At 48.0% G+C, this 17608-nt stretch overlaps 1 protein-coding gene across 1 annotated transcript in view; it reads right to left on the reverse strand.

The window, feature by feature from the left end:
• The window catches only part of PLXNA4 (plexin A4), a 367932-nt gene that overhangs the window by 328488 nt on the left and 21836 nt on the right, over positions 1 to 17608 (reverse strand). The gene's annotated exons all lie outside the window — the stretch shown is intronic.

Here is a 17608-nt window from a genome sequence, read left to right on the forward strand (position 1 = left end):
GGAGCTGGAGGAGACAGGGGCTGGAAGAGCACCCATAAACCCATCTGCTTCTTTCGAAATGCACATTTTTGGAAAAAAAGAAGAAGGCTCAGGAAGCAGAGACACCAGCATAGAGCCAGAGAGCGTTCCCTTCAAAAAGTGTGGAAAGCACATGAGCAACAACAGGCCACCAGTCTGGGTGCCCACATGGGCCAGGGGGTCTGGGCTCAACTTGGGAGACATCAGGAGGTCAGCAAGTGGGAACCACCCTACCCAGCTTCTCCCCTAGGACATGGAAAGATTGAAGCCGTCAACCAGATAGGCAAGGAGGAGTCATCCATCACTGATTGGCTACCAAAGATCCTAGGGCAAGGAGAATGCAAGAGAGAGGCCCCACTTCAGTCCGAGGGACAAATACGAAGCAGAGGGTAACATCAGACATTTCTGGGAGGCTGCAGGCATCATGATGACCACATTCTGCTCAGCCTGAGACCAACAGCATGATGGGCACAAGCATGGGCTCTGGAGGACCCTGCCTTGGGATCCTGCCCCCACAGCTTAGATCACATAGTCTTGAGTTAGCTATTTAACCTTTCTGGGCCTCAGTTTCCTCGAGTGACCTTGGCATTAACAAGCATATCTACTTTGCAGAGCAGTTCTGAAGACTGAATAAATCAATTGATGCACATCACCCAGAGCAGTGCCCACACTTAGCAAGCATGCATCAATGCTGGGCAGAGAAGTCCTGGATGAATCTCCCCAGCAGTGAGCCCATGGGGTTCAGCCCCACTAAGTGGGGCGGATGGGGTGGGTAAGTGAAGCTCCCACTGTGGCAGCAGGAGGTGAACAACATCCCAACAATCTTCTCTGGGTGTAACCCCCTCCCTTGGGGGCATTTGCCCCACTTCTGTTTCTTTCATCTTTTCTGTCCCTCCTTTTTCCTCCATTTCCCTCTTTTTTTGTGTGTGAGGAAGATTGCCCTGAGCTAACATCTGTTCCCAATCTTCCTCTTTTTGCTTGAGGAAGATTGTCCCTGAGCTAACATCCTTGCCAATCTTCCTCTATTTTGTATGTGGGATGCCTCCACAGCATGGCTTGATGAGTGGCGCATATGTCCGCACCCAGGATCTGAACCCACGAACCCCGGGCCGCCAAAGCAGAGTGCGCGAACTTAACCACTATACCACTGGGCCGGCCCCTCCCTCCTTTTTTAATTTTGTAAACATTTTCTAAGTTCTCCCTCTGTGCTCTTTGAGTAGATTAAGTGAAATTGCCAAGCGAGTTATCAAGAAGCCTAAATAAGGACGACCATGGATGTAGTTGCCTGCTCACAAATTCTTGGCTTTCTGAGCGGTTAGCAGGAGACTTCTATGGGGGGAAGTCACCTGTCTGGAGTGTCTTTTAGCCTCTTAGAGGAACTTGCACTGTCACCGCCTCTTTTCTAGCCATCATGATCATTAGTGACTTGCTAAGCAGCCCTGTCAGGTAAAACCGCCCACTGCTTGTTTCAGATGTGGAAGAGCCGCGAGACAGGCTGGGAGCTGTTGGTGGGAAGGGGGTTGAGATCCCACAGACCCTGACTTTCCTGCCTGTTCATTTCCTGATTTATCAAGTAACAAAACAAGGGGAAGAGCTCCCACCCCCCTCCTTGGAGTCACCCTACAGCTTTGCAGAGTGGCTGGTCTTGAGGCCAAAAGAGATGAGACGCTCACCGACCTACCATGGAGAGGGCATGGGGTTTTCATTATTTTTCCAGAGCTGAATCAGTCACACACTTTTGTAGCCAAGATGACCCATTAGGCAAGAGCTCAGGGTTCTGCCCAAGGCCACCAGCCAGAGTTGTCTGCTGTCCCACGTCCTGCTGCAGGGGGCATGTGAAAGACCTCGGCCTTGTTACTATCCTGCTTCAGCCAATCTGGCGCACCCATCCTAGGCTCTGAAAATTGGCCACTCACGGGCTGCTGTCATCAAGGACTTCCTCAGAGGTTTGCTTCACAAGCGTGTGTTCTGGTCTTCAATAAACAGTGGGGAATTGAACACACAGGAAGGCCAAGAAAATTACCCAAGATCACAAAATGAAAAAGCGGTGAAGCGGGGATCCAGACTGTCCGTCTTTTCCCACGATGGCCCTAGAGAGCATTCCCATAGGTGGTGTGGGAGTACGCTGTTTCGGTCTGTCTAATATTTTAAATAATCTCATCATTCAGGGCAGTGCTGTCCAAGTGGTGAACTACGCCATGCCTAGATGACAGTGCTGCTGAGAAACACAGCTTCTTGGCAGTGGGATCCTTGCTAGCTCACTTTGGAATGCCAGCATCCTACCATGGTGTAGTTAAAATGTTCCAAATCTCTCCAACTTAATGAAACACCTGTCTCCTCTAACGCCATCAGAGGTAATTACACATGGCTCTCCCACACTCATACACACACTTACACACCCAGACTCCAACTGGCTCATTGGCCGGTTCCCTGGGTATACCCGGGTGTGCTCCCCGATCAAACCTGGTGTGACTGAGTTGGAAGAGCCCCTCCTTCTTAACTCTCTAGAAAAACTGGCACAAAACTCTGTAGTCTGGTATCAACTTGGCCTAAGAGAAGTTTGAAGTAATTCAAACAGAGTTAGGAAAATCTTTGCATTCAAACCATAAGGCTTTAAATAACTTACACGCACATATACATACACACAAGCTATTGTCGAGAGCTTATAATTCCTATTTAGAAGACTCCAGTTAGAAAGGGTCCCCATATATCATTTTGTAAATGAGTGTTGCTACATACACCACACATATTCTACACAAATATTGTTTCCTGCTAGTGTTGCTAGTTGGCACACTCAATCCCAGGGAAGCCTGAAGGAAAAAAAGTCTCATCTCAACAATCCAAAGAGCTGAGGTCAGACAGGGAATTCTCAGCCTTATGGCAAAAAAAGTAGAAGAGGCAGTCAAAAGCCCAACCAACGCTTCTAGTGTCCCTTTCCATGCCCGCCACGCTGTGACTTGTCTCCCTCTTCCTGCAGGAGTAGGAGAAGTGGAACGAGACGAGAAGAAAGGCAGAGGAATGATGCTTCAGAATAAGTCATCCAAAATGGCAAACAGGTCCTCCTCAGCTCTTCCAGTAACAACCCCCCACATACACACACATGCTGTATTTATGCACGTGCTGTTACACACACATCTGAAGAGAAAAGGACTTATATAACACATCAGCTGTTCATTTTCACAAGCCCAGATGAGATCAATCCTGTAAGTATAGAAGCCTGTGGTGAGAGTCCACGGATTTCTACAGGCAGGGAGAGAAAAGGCCCACTCTCTCTGAGGCTCGGAACACAGGCCCCGGAATGCTTAGAAGCTTCCAGTGTGGAGAGCCACCAAAGATGTCAGTAGCAAGGGTTTCTTCTCTGGAGCCTCAAACTCCCCAAACGCCTCAGCTTCAGCCTACACAGAGCTGGGTGTTTTGTAGGGAAGCCAAATTGAGCTCTACAATGCACACAGGCATAAAAAAAAAAAACAGTCTTTTATGTCCATAAACAGAGAGAGAGCACAACGTACTACAAGGGCACGGGCTTTAGAGTCTGTGTACCAACGAGTGCCTTATATCTTTGCAGCTAAGTTTCTTCAGGGGTAAAACTGGAGCAAAAGCACTCAGCTTGCAATGTTGCTATGGGGGCCCCAGACAGTCCACATGTAAGGTATGGGTGGCAAAGGACCCAGCACCTAGGAGCTGCTCACTTTTTCCCATCCTCCATCCTCTCGTCCCCTCCACAGCCCTGACTGATGAAGCAGTGATTTCAACCTTTGCTGCACAACCAGCATTGGTTGATGATCACGCTGGTGGCCCACTCTAATCACATGAGTCCTTAAAAGCAGAAAACCTTTCGCAGCTGTGGTTAGTAGGAGACAAGACTACAGAAGAATGGTCAGAGAGATGCATCATTGTTTGCTTTGAAAATGGAGGAAGAGGGCCTTGAGCCAAGGAATGTGGGCGGCCTCTGGAAACTGGAAAGGCAAGGAATCAGAATCTCCCCTAGAACCTCCAGAAAGCAATGAAGTCCTGCCAGCACCTTGATTTTAGCCCAGTGAGACCCATGTCTGTGAATTCTGACCCATAGACAATAAGACAATAAATACGTGTTATTTTACGCCAGTCAGTTTGTGGTAATCTGTTACAGCAGCCCTAGGAAACGAATAGACTGCTGGTCCCTGGCAAGGGGTCTGCCGCTCCCTCCCTTCATCCCTCCAGGGCTGACTTCTCTGAAGGTGCTCCCAGCTGAGTCCTCCCAGTAGGGAAGTTCGCCTACCTCCCTGTTACTCTTGTGGAGCACCTTGGCCCAGCTCCCTTGCCAGGAAAGCAGTAGCCTATCCCGTCGTCCAGTTTCAAATGGCCCTGGTTCCTTCATGAGACTCTCAAGTCTTGTTTCTAGTTCCTGGGACCCTTCGAGTTCCAAGCTCATGTGTCAGAACGACAGACCACAGACACTCGGAGTGAGAGGAAGAGAGGAGCGCTTTCAGGCTCCGGTGCCCAACTTCACCCACATCCCCAGAGGTAGATTGCAAAACACCAACCATCAACGCTTGTGATGCAAGGCAACTATCCACACACAAGAGCAAACAAGGAAGGGCATGCCATTTCTCAGTCAGGCCTGCACATCCTCTAACTTGGATTTTATGCTGGCCCTTTAAGCCACCAGGACCAAAGTGGGGTGGTGGGAACAAAAGCAAACCTTTAGAACAGGGAAGCTGAAAGCTGAAAGGAGCGAGGAGAGAGTCGTCAGAGGAGAAGGAAGCCCCTCTCTCAACAGACAGCAGCGGTGGCTGGAGCGGGGGCAACGTGGGACTCGCCCCCAGCTGACTGCCTCCCACGTCTGCCAGGGGCCCTGGAGCCCAGTTCTGGGCTGTCAGCAAAGCCAAATTTAGCACCGATGATCTCATCTTGCAGAACAGCCCCAGGGCCTCAGAGTGCTCTGGGAAACATCACTTCCACAAGTCGGAAAGTGGACGTCACTGCTGGTGCCATAACATAGGTAGGGGGCACAGGAGTCCCTCCCTCAGCTCACAAAGACGAGCAGGGCCAGGTGCTGGCCAGGCCGTGGGAGCAGGGAGCGGGCTGGGTGAGATCTCCGGGTCCCAGAGACCCCAGGCACGGGGAGCTGGCGCTTTAAGGCAAGTCCATAGATACCAAGCCTTAGTTTGAGATGAGTGGCAAGCAGTAACCAACATTCTAATTGTGAGGTGTGGCTTATGTCCCTGCGAACCTCCCCTCGTGCTTCCACCAGGACATTGCGTGACAGAGTGTTTATAAATGCAGCTGCGGCAGAAGGTGGGGGAGGGCTGGAGCTCTTTCTCTCTGTTGTTTGCTGCAAATAAGACCAAAGCCCTGCCAAGGGGGGGTCATTGTCCCTTGTCCCTCCCTGCAAAGGGGGCTGTTTGTCCCTGTCCCTCGAAGTGAGTCAGTGGCAGAGAAGGATGAGAATTTGCCACCAAGTGCAAACCCAAATTCCTGCCACTGGCTCAAACCACTTCTCTGTGGTGCTGCAGGTGGTTTCCTGGCTTATCTTAGCTAGAGACTTGCTGGTCAGTTCCCTGAGGTTTTTCGGTGTGTTTCATGGGCAGATTCGCCTTCATGCTACTAGAGCAAAGAGGACACAGTGGCTCCTCCAATGCTGCCTGAAAGTCAAGGAGGGCAGTGGCAGGCGGGTCCTCTGGCTGCAGTGAGGACACCTGGCCCCTGCTTCAGTAGCCAATGGACAGAGCCCCACAAACCTTCCTGACGGAGGAGGTATGAAAATATGAAGAAGAATGAACTTGAGGTCTCTCAAATAGAAAGAAATACATTTCTAAATATCAAATAAACATAGGTACTTCTAGAATCAAATAAACATAGGTACTTCTAGAACGTGGGACCCACAGAAAAGGGCGGTCCATGTCACACTGCTAAAGGTGGTGGATAGTGATGGTGAATAAGTGTTGTCATATACAGAAGGCCAGGTTTACATCCAAGCACACCAGGGGTCAGTTCCACGTCAGATTCAGTCATGTTAGTCAGGATCAACTTCCAGAGAACAAGGGCTGCGAGTCTGATAAATTCCATCCTGGGAAGTACCGATGGGACGCAATGAGTGGCTGTCAGAGAAATAAATCACAATGTACTGAGAATTTTGGGTGATCACCAAAATAAAATCTCTTCTGCCAAAGACAACATAAACATCGTTGTGGTTGAAGGAGGGAAAGTTCTACAAGCAACTTAGAACAGAACTGACAACATCTCTTCAAGTAAAGATATTATAAAAAGCTGCAAAGAGAAATTGCAATACAGGGCAAGAATGAACACCTACAAGTAGGCGTTGGGGCTACACGGCAGGACCCAGAGGGTAGAGGTAGGGTCAACCATGGAGCAGAGTGCTCAGAGGGGTCTGACCCAGAGCACTGGGCCAACATCCCATCCTGCACACATACACACACGTACACACTCCTGCAGCACTGGGGCATTTGGAGAAGAATCTAAATTAGCTCAGTTTGTGAACCATTTATCCTGTAGAGGCAAAATGAGATTTTTTTCGCTGTTCTTTTAATTAAAAGTTACCTCATAAATCAAAGACCTTGTTTCCAGGCTGTAGGAGGCGGTAGGAGGGGACCCACGCTTTTCAGAGCTGAGTGTGCCCTGCCTGTGCCCCCTTCCCTCACCCAGGTTATTCACCCAGTTACAGCGCCTCACATGTAGTAGGAGCTTGGTAAGTAGCCAAGGGTGGCTCAGCTGAACTATATCTTTCATCTTCCTCATTGGGCTTCCTGAAGTTCTTCCAAAGAGATCTGGAGCATGTATGCACACACATATATACACAATTAACTCCCACAAGTGTTGGTGAGTGCATTTATTTGGAGCATCTGAGGTTTCCCCTGGAGGCCTTCCGCCCTCTGCTTTTCTACCCTGCCTGGGTTCACATGGGTGTTTACTTCCTTGGAGTCTGAAGACTCTTAGAAGTTTACTAAGCACAGAAAGTCGTTTGTGACTTACCATCGTCTTAATTTTTATTAGTATTTTCCTTCCGGTAAATCAAAGAATGCTCTACAGATGTGAATCCTATTATCTAGCTCATTCACAAGAGGGATGGACGGTGGATACATTAATATTCTTGTTGCTCAAAAGGTGAAATATGTGTGGATAAACAATTTGTTCAAAATGAGAAGTGCAGCCAGCAACGAAGTCGAGATTTCCTAGCTCCAACTCTTCATGTAGCATGCAGGTTGGTTCTCAACAGTTGAGAGGCAAGGGCTACCCCAGACACAGACCTGGGCAGACACTTGGGCATGAAGACTGCGGGGATGCCTGGGAACAGATGTGGGAAGCAGCGGGGTGGCATTCAATGGCTCCCTTTGCTTCTTCTGGCCTTCCTCTGGCTTAAGAGAATGGTTTCCATGACCACTGAGGAAGTATATTGTTTTCCCATTTTCACACTGCTCCTCACCTGAGCATCTTAAGTGCTTTGTGTACCCACATTCACAGGCCTTCATACTTTTGGGGAGAAATGGGGACAAAGAAAGGGAGCCCCCTATAAGAGAGGGAATGAAGAGTGAGCTTCGTTTCAGCTTCCTGTCCAGATCTACCCATGATGCCACGGGCCTCTCTCTCCCTGTGTCCCCTCACCCAACCCAGCCACTCCCCTCTGTTCCCGCCCCTGGACAGAGAAAGAGTCCAGACAAAAACAAAGGTCAAGAAAGGAGCAAAGGTCCCCTTTCCCCTGTCCCCACACCCAAGTCCCTCAAAAACAATCAGATTTAAAGCAGAGAGATTAAATTATCACTAAGCTAATTATGGGTATCACACTTCGGCTCGCTGCCGGGAAGAAGGTTAGCAGGCAAAAGGCATTAAAATTAAAGGCAGATGCAAGAAGCACTTAAAAAAGCAACCGGGAGACTCATTACCCCACACACACAGAGGGGAAAGAAACCACTCTGATGTCTGAGGCGCTGTCCATCTGGGCAATAGTCAGAGCATTTGACAGCTAAATAGCACTGCTCTGTCAGCATCTAGAAGCCAAAGTGGGCAAGTCGGAGGTAAACTGATTAGATGGTGTGCTGCTAATTTCTCAGAGAGGACACGAGGGAGGTGGGGCTCAGTCCAAGAGGGCAGAGCACAGGGAGGACCAGCCCCAGGCTTGAGTGCAATGAGAAGGGTCTGGCTCCTAAGTGTGCGTGCATGGGTGCATATCGGCATGCGTGGGGACTAGGTACATGTGCATGTTCATGATATAAATGAGTGTATATGTGTAGGAGGGGGCACACAGTCATGCGTGTGTGGTTATCTACCTGAAAATAGAAGATGAAGAGCTTGCAAAAGATCAGAGGGCTCTTCCTAGCATATGTGCAACAGGGCGACTCCTTAGGAGCTTTCTATGATTGCCAAGGCCTTGAAATCACTGCCACTAGCTCAGTCATGAAAATACATATCATTTTGCCCAGTTATGGATGCTCAATGACTCCTCAGGCATGATCAATATACTGTAAGTTTAAGACGTGTCAGCCAAAAAATTGGCAGTCTACAAAATGAGTTTGAGAGCTAAAAATCAATGTTTTTCAAACCAATCTGCAGGAGGGCATCCTCCACTCAGGATTCCAGCTCTGTACTTCTCCTGCCTTTTCCAGAGAGGAGCGGACGGGGGGCACCCTGATAAGGAGGTCTGTGAGCTGGTCCTGAGTCAGTAGCCAGCTTTGGAATCAGAACATTCAAATTGGGTTCCTCGCCTGAAGGAATGGAATTCAAGGGCCAGTGGTCCTGCCTGCATCCAGAGTGAATTGTTGGAATTCACAATCAGAAAAGCAGAGTTCAGAAGGGAAGTGGTGGAATCTTTGGGGGTTAAATTACTTAGGAAAAATTAATTTGGAAGGATCTATTTAATTGTAGGTAAGAGAAATGATTTAATAAATTTGGATAATTTAATTACCCCAAGAGACATCTGCTGAGCACAATCTAATCTTTGCATTTAAGTAGAAAAGTGCCCTCACTCTTAAGGAAAACTGAATGCAGGGAAATACAAATATGCAGAGCCTGACGTATGGGAGGAACTGAACAATTCCAGCTTCAGTTTTAGGAGAAAAAGTAAACAGGAGGATTTAGTTTTAAAAAAATCTCCAATACTACGTCTGGGGTTGATGATATAAAATCAGCCACATCCTACATTTTTCACACATTTTCTCCAATAGTAAGCAAGAAGAGACCATGAGCTCTTAAAGTCAAGAAACACCCAGCACATTATGGATGGCCAAGTAGATAATTCTTGACCCAATGTTGATGTTCACAATAATAATCCTCATGGTAAACTGTATTATTGACAAAATATTCTCAGCCTCTCCCTCCCTCCTCCCCACAGACATACACACCAGGCCTCTTCCCATGGCAGGGTTATATTTCCCACGCCATTTACTTTGGCTTGGCCAATAAAGTGTGAGTGGCAATAACGTGTGCCACTTCCAAGCAGCAGCTGTAACAGCCATTGGGTGACTCTCCCATCTCTTTTTTCCCTCTGCCAAGAGATTGGAACGTCCCAGACAGAGGGGCTGCTCTTCAGCCTCTGTCCCAAAGAAATGACGTGGAGCACAGCTGCTGCCAAACCAGGGTACACATGGTCATGAGCTGGAAATAACCTTTGTTGTTGTAAGCCACTTAAATGTGGGGTCATTTGTTACCACAACATAACTTAGCCTAAGCTAGCTGATACACCTCTACACATGCACAGGTACTATGAGACCCTAAAGCTCAACAGTCAATCTTCAAACACTTTTTTTTTTTTTGAGGAAGATTGGCCCTGAGCTAACATCTGTTGCCAATCTTCCTCTTTTCTTTTTGCTTTTTTCTCCCCAAAGTCCCCAATACATAGTTGTATATCCTAATTGTAGGTCCTTCTGGTTCTTCTATGTGGGACGCCACCTCAGCATGGCTTGATGAGCAATGATTAGGTCTGTGCCCAGGATCCAAACCGGAGAACCCCAGGCCGCCGAAGCAGAATATGCAAACTTAACCACTGCGCCACCCAGCCGGCCCCCAAACACATTTTTTCATTCAGCACTTGCTACCTTCAGGACAGTGCTGTGCTGGGCACCTGCAAGCTAACTGGCAAAAGTTTAGACACACTGGGAAAAAGATCCAGCCATATTAATGAACTATATTTTTTTGTGAAGAAAATGAACAAATTGCTTTCGAAAATAATCTCAGCTACAAATGTTGAAACTTTCTATTGCCTGTGATGTCTGGGTAATCAAAATGTGACAGAATAAAAACTCAGATTGATAAAATAGATACGTTATGAGACTATTATTTTTAGAAAAAGATTCTTCAGTTTAGAAAAGGATTCATTGTCTTCCTTCAATGAACCCATATCTCTTACCCAAAAGCTCATGCCATTTCCACTGGGTGAAGAACCACAGCCTAGTTGAGGCAATGAAGCAGTCAGTACTACCAGCAACCCTGTGAATTTGCCCCTGCCCAGGTCATGGAAGGGTCTAGTGTCCCCAGCTGCCACCATAGCACTTAACGTCAACAATATGCAAGTTCAGGTCTACCCAGAACCTGAGCTGATCCTGCCTGATTAAACCTCATGGGATCTAAGAAAGACTGATTCTTTAAGTGAGGTTTAAAATGTATTTTCCTCTCCCAAGCATGGCACGTCTGGGGGAAGAACTTTAATCATAAAGATTAAATAAGATAGTCTATGTATGCTAATCTGAAGCATTTAAAGTATGGTTATAATTATATAAAATTTTCAAAATGCCTGTGCACCCATCATGAGAAATATTTGTAGAAGGATCCTGTTTCTGGTGGAAAATCGTGGATAAATGCTATCATCTTTGGGGAAGGTAGAATAAAAGGGAAAGAGCTGACTAATCACTGGAGAAAATGTTAGTCAGTTGGCAGAAAGACCAAGTTAAAGAATTCATTGACTTGCGGATCTGTAAGAATGAACTGAAGGTATCTAACCATCTCCCTGTTACCAAACCCACAAAGTGTATAAGATGTCCACATGATCTTAGGTACAATTCTGCCTGAAAAAGCAATTGGTGTCTGAGACTCCCACTGGGAAGACCTAAAAAGCAGTAGTATTTGGTTTAAGTTATGAATGCAGTGATGAGAGCAAGTCATCAGGTGACTTCAGCATCATTCTGGCCTCTCAAGTCCACCCATCCCAGGGCACACTCCAATTCAGCTACCCTCACCCCCAGCATACTCACATCTTGGTAGGAGATGTGAGTGGTTACATAGAAAGACAATCTATCTCCCCGGCAAGAGCAGGAGGTGGTGAGCCTCTTTCTGTACTCCTTCCCTTCCACCCTCCTTGCCTCCAAGGCCTCAGGAGCCTTCTCCGGGTAGGGGAGGAACCTTCTGGAAGGAGACTCAAGGGAGGTTCCAGAAGAAAAACTGGGACCGGGGGAGGCACTGGGGCTGCCAGACATTTCAACAGCCGGAGAGTGGTCCCAAGGAAGGGAGAGTCTGGGGTGGGGGAGACCCCTGAGCCAATACTCACCCATGTCTTGGTCACTTTTTCCTACTAGGACTCATACAGGCACCAACAGGGAAAAGCAGGTCAACAGAGTAGACCTGGGTCCCCACCCAGCTATGCCAGTAACAAGGGACATGATGAATATGGGCTCCTACTCCTCACCTCTGTAGCCTCGGGCTCCTCAATGGACAATGGAGATAAGGCCACCTGGCCATGGGCCTCAAGGGGTGGCATGGGGGGAAAGGGTGTTGGTCTTGCTAGATCCTTTGCATTCTTTTAAAAGAATTGACTATTTCTAAATTTTATATAAAAGCTATGCAAGTGCATCTTTGAAGTAAAGTCTCCTTAACCTCCCATCCAATCACACTGTCTCTCAAGTCACCACATCTATACAGAAATTGTGGAGCCAGAGCTGCCTCGGGCCTTACTACCCCCACAGTCATCCTGAGAAAATTGGTCAATATAATGTTTGTGGGCAGATTTTCATAAGAGTACATACTACATAAGGACAAGAAGAAAAATGCAAGAGCTGAGAGGGCAAAAGTGGGGAAAGCAGGTACAGGACTGAGGGGAGAGCCAAGAAGCTCAGGTTAGGAGATGGGCATTTAGAAAGAAAAAGAAGCCTGGATGGCCTGGTGGGGGTAGATGCTAAAATGACCAGGCGCCGGAAGGAGATGCGAGAATTAGGTCCTCAGCTTCAGAGGGCTTGCAGAACAGTTATGGGATACGACTAAGCAGAAGTAGCCATCTTTCAAATGAGTAAAGACAGCCACCGTGGGTGACCTACAACAGGAAAAATAATCAGGAACCACCACACACAGTCCCACAGGTTGTCGGGAGAGAGCACGCTACTGAGAACCCAAAAGACAAAGAAACGCCCCAAGTGAGTCCGGGGCGGCAGGTCTGTGGTAAGTGGAAAAGCACAGTTTGTTTCCTGGAAAACCTCCCGCCCCTCCCCAAGGCCACCGCCCACTCTGCTGTGGAGCCTGCTCGCCATAATCGCTCCTCAAGAGGGAAATTGCCCATGGAGGGAGGCTAGTGATGCGAGAGCTGTGGCGTCGGGGGGGAATCCCATTGTTTCTCAGGTGGGAGCCTCTTCCTTGGAGTTTAAATTTAGCCAGGGCCCTTGAGGACTCAAAACGTGCAGGGCCAGGCAGCACTCCATGGCTGAAGGGCTGAGCTGGAGGACCTGTGTCCTCAGTGTGGCTGGGCCATGTACATGCAGGGCTGCAGGCCATGGGGGCCCTAGAAGGATGGGGAAGGGGATTTTTTTGTTTTTTTAACTAGGAGAGTGAGAGGATTGGAGCTGTTTTAGATAGATGAATCTGGCACAATGGATAGGGTGATTAAAGCGAGGAGGGCCTAGAGACAGGGAAATCAGTTACAGCTATCTAAGCTTGAACATTGGCGCCCCAAGCCAGAGCAGGGGCAGAGGGAATGAAAGGAAGGCTCTGGCCGACAGGCACACTGGCCAGGTACAAGCGGCTAGGTGACCACCTCCTCTTGTGGTTGTGGAGGTGAGATGTGCCCACAGACGGGAAGCAAAGCCTCAGGTAGAGTCCATGATATTGCTGCTTAAGTGAGTCAAAGGGCAGACCTTAGATCAAATCATGTGACCTCTAGTGAGCTCCTCAATCCCTTTCCTCATGTGTAAATGGAGGTTGTAGTATTTACCTGAAAAGGAAATGTTGAGGATTACACGAGATAATCAACATATGTAAGGCCCATAAAGCAACTAGAGCAGTGCCTGGTACCTACTAGGAGTACAACAACAGAGCACAGGAGTTCCCTTCTCATCCTCTCTTTCCTGTCAGCTCCAATCACTCAGAAAATGACCCCTTCCTAAGAGCCGGGTGATTCTGAGTAGAGGCCAAAGTCAAGAGGCATGGATTCTCCACAGCTGCACAGAGCTCTCATCATTACTGACTGGAATCCTAAGTCTCTCTCTCCACCGTCATAAACTACCACCCTTTCCCTAAGTAACAGAGACCTGGAACTGCCTCCCGGGCTCCCAGGCCTCCTGCTGAGACGGTTCCTCACCCTCTGGCCCTGGGTGTGGCAGGTCACTTGGTGCCTTCCTGTTCATCCCCCGGAATTCTCTAAAAGTCTGCACGATCAAAACCTCAGGAAGCCAGAAGGCAGGATTCCGTGCTCAGGCCACTTCTGTCCCTGACCAGGCCTGCAGCCCTCTCCACGCCACTAAAATTTGAAATTTTAAAGTATTTAATTTGAAATTTATAAGTATTGGTTCAGGTGTCCTCAATGGCCCAGAAACAAAGCCCTAGTGTGATAGGCAGCCTCTAAAATGGCCCCCACGAGTTCTGCCTCCTGGTACTGAACGCCCTTGTAGAAGCCCCTCCCCCTGAGTATGGGCTGGACCATGGGACTGGCTTCTAATGAACAGAACACAGCACAAGTGATAGGATGTCACTTCTGAAATTAGGTTTCAAAAAGCTGTGGCTTTCATCTTGCTTGTCCTCTCTTTGTTCTCTCTCACTGTCTGTCAGCTGCCATGTGGTATGAGTGGCCATCGTGGAGAGACCCATGCAGCAAGGGACTGATGTCTCCAGTGAGGACCTGAGGCCTGCCAACAGCCACATGAAGGATCTTGGAAGTGGATCCTTCTCCATTCCAGCCTCAAGCCCGGAGATGACTGCAGCCCCAGCTGACAGCTTGCCTGTCGTCTGTGGGCAGCCCTGAGCCAGAGGACCCAACTAAGCCATGGATTCCTGACCCACAGGAACTGTATGTTACATGTTGTTTTAAGCCTCTGTGTTTTGGGGTCATTTGTTACACAGCAATCCACAACTAATACATCTGTGTCCCCTGGGGGTAGGATGGAAGGTATGGAGTGAACGTGGGAGATGTGAGAGAACTATTTTAGAAGTCACCGTGAATGTTTCTGAGAAACCAAAGCTGCTGGAAAAAACACTGTGACACCAAGAGGCAGGCTGAGTGGCCACATTCACAGGAAGTCATTTGAGAACAAGTAGGGACTGTAAGACCCCCAGTCAGAGCTTCCACTGGTGGGCTCTGAGTCAGTCCGGCTGCCGCTGCCTTCCCCATCAAAGTGGCCGAGGAAGCCAGAGTGGTTGTAGCTAATGAAGACCTGCCTGGTCCTGTCCTCGCTGAGAGCCTTCACCAGTGTCGACATGAAGAATCTATCCTCCTCTGATCCAGATTCTAGCAGATACGAGCCCAGCAGGAAGGGCAGCATTTAGAGCCGAGTGCCCGCTTCCTCTTCTTGCCTCTGCCGCCTTCCTCTTCCCCTGGTACATCACGTCTTTCATCCTTTCCCATCTTTGTTGTCTTGGTTACATGGCCAGACTCCTGATACGCTGCTAGTTTTCACTTTAATGATATGTTCTTGTAAAGCACAATATTTTACTTCAATTGCATGTGTCACTGGATAAATTCCTCCAGTGTGTCTGGCATTTGATCATTAGCTGACTGAGTGTGCTCTGTGATTTGGGGTGTTTCTGCAGCACTTTCTTCAATTTTAATGTCTTTGCATTTTAATTTATGATTAGGATCATTCTACACAAATGCGTGTGTACATATATATATATATATATATATACACACACACACACACATATGATTCAAAAAAGCGGCACACGTATCAATAAATCTTGAATTGGCAAAGCTCATTTAAAACTATCTCCTTAAATCATGTGCACTGGCAATGATCATTTGGAAAATAGAATGATGAGTGTCCCTAGGGTAGTATTTTCTGGAGAGCTCAAAGTGTGTTTCAAGAGGACTCCAGGAGGAGAATGAGTCTATGCCCCAGCTATTGGCGTCAAGCTGCTCTGAGAGGGGCTGCGGCAGAAACTGCATTATGAGGACACCTCCCCATGCCTGCCCAGATCAGCTCTGAGTGACCACTTGAGATCTCCCCAGAGACCTGCAGGGACGATGGGTGGGCTCAAGGGCAGAGTCGTGAAAAGTAGGAAAGGGTAAGAAAATAGTGCCAGTGGGGACACACTTATGTAAAAAGGATGGTTGACTAAGGGCTTAATATTGTTCAAGAATATAAGATATGCCCAAGAGGATGCTGACTAGCTTAGCTGCTCTCCATATCTACAGGATACAACACGGACAAAAGTCTTAGAACACAGCAGAGGAGATTGAAATGTGGTGGAGGAGGACCACGAGAAGTGGACGGGTTGGCATGAGGCGAAGTTGGTCTACAGAGCAGATCCTAGGATGCCCAAGCTTGAAGGACAAATGACAGAATGGCCATGTCCTGTCCGTGCTTAGACGTGAAATCAGAAGAAGGAAGGAGGCCCCCTGGTGCATCTGATGTGCTCTTCTGTCTGCAGCACCTTTGACCTCAGGCTCCTCCTCACTCAACCCAGACTTCTACAGGCTTAGTACTCGCAAAACCAGCGGTGGGAAATGCAAAAACAGCATGACAAAAACAATTGAACAAAAATGCTTGATGGTCTTCTCCCATAATGGAAATTGTCCAGCACTGATTCTCCCATATTTCTCTTCCTTTCTTCTTGGGTCTAACCACATGCAAACCGGCCAGCAGCTCTGGCTTGAGAAACTCAACACAACAGAGCTGACTGATCAAAGCCTGCACCAAACCCCCTCACCCTCTGCTCTAATCTCGGAGCTCCCAGGCGAGTTGGAGTTCAACACTGTCTCTCCATTTGATCTGGTGATTCCTCCACCCATCTGGAGAGCTGTCCACAGCATGAATTTTTTAGTTAAAGTTGATCCAAATTTCCAGGTGAATTTTAAAAAGCATTCTCAGATACACTGAGGAAGTTGCAGAACAGGGGTTGCACATCTCTGATCGGATATTGCTCTGGGACTCAAGTACTGCAGACACACACACACTACTCATCCATCCATCCCTTCCTGAGAACTTATGTTTAGAATGGCACAGCCCCAGGCAGGTCTCCCTCTGCCCCACTCCACTTCTGACTAGTTCCCTGTGGCAATGATCATTTGGAAAATAGAATGATGAGTGTCCCTAGGGTGTCCTGTCCACAGGCCTGGACCTGTGGTCAGGGCCTATGGAACACAAGCAAATCAATTTCAAAATAGGCTCAAGGGAAAAAAAAATCAGGAAGGTTAAATTAATCTGCATGACAACTCCCAATAAGAATGATTTTTGTGTTGTCCACTCCTAGGGACTCTCCACACTGACACACACCCAATCCTGTCAAGAGAGGTCGGTGTGGTGTGGTTTGCGCACACACACGGGTGCATTTCCCACTACCAGCCAATGGCAGGGCCGGCCAGAATTCCACTACACCAACATCCACGAGGCACTCCAACCCTTAGGTGTGAACAGTTTAACCTGGCAAAACACCCGTGAAAGATGCAAAATGAAAGGAGCAATCACGCCTCAAGTGGAAGTTTATGATGTTTTGGTTCACAATGAACATTACTCTCTCCCACTAATGTCAAGCAGTAATTCACTGCTGAACAGCAGCCATAAAATACGATCACTTAGTGGCAGGAATGCAAGAGGCAGAGAAAGAGTAGGGGCGGGTCCTGGATGAAATATTTAAGCCAAGAGATTAAATATGTCCTTCTGAAGCTACTCTGACCTTGTTACCCCAACTAGTGTTAAAGGTTTTCAGATTTATACAGACACTCTAAAGCAAATCAGGATGGTGTGTGCCTTAAGATTTTTACCTGGAGTTGAAATTTTAACAGTCTGTGGGTTGTTTCTAAGTTCCTAGGCACCTCCCTATGACTGTTGCATTTATATGCCACATTTCGTAACAGCACGTGCCTTTTCTCACCATGGAAAAGGCTGCCAATACTCACCATAACACACACACGTCAGAAAACATAAAAGACATCCAAATTGGCACTTTCCTCACCTCCTTTCCCCCTGCTTCATGTGATGTGTGCACTAAAGGAGTGAAATTATGGTCATCAGAGGCAAGGTTACAAATGATGGGGACCCACACCTTTCAAACAAAACGAAAAGTCAGTGATTTTGAGGGCAGCCCATGGATAGCTACAGTCTAGCTGCTGGACCCCTGAAACCCACAGCAAACTCCCTTACTCTCAGCAAACCCCCCCAGCCCCCTCCCACCAGCCCTCCCCACCTCAAGTCCCTTGTCATATTGCAAAGATCTCTGCAAGGCCCTTGATACACACAAGAGATTA

This window comes from Ceratotherium simum, chromosome 1 (assembly GCF_057802395.1).
Source record: "Ceratotherium simum simum isolate JZ-2026a chromosome 1, ASM5780239v1, whole genome shotgun sequence".
NCBI lineage: Eukaryota > Metazoa > Chordata > Mammalia > Perissodactyla > Rhinocerotidae > Ceratotherium > Ceratotherium simum.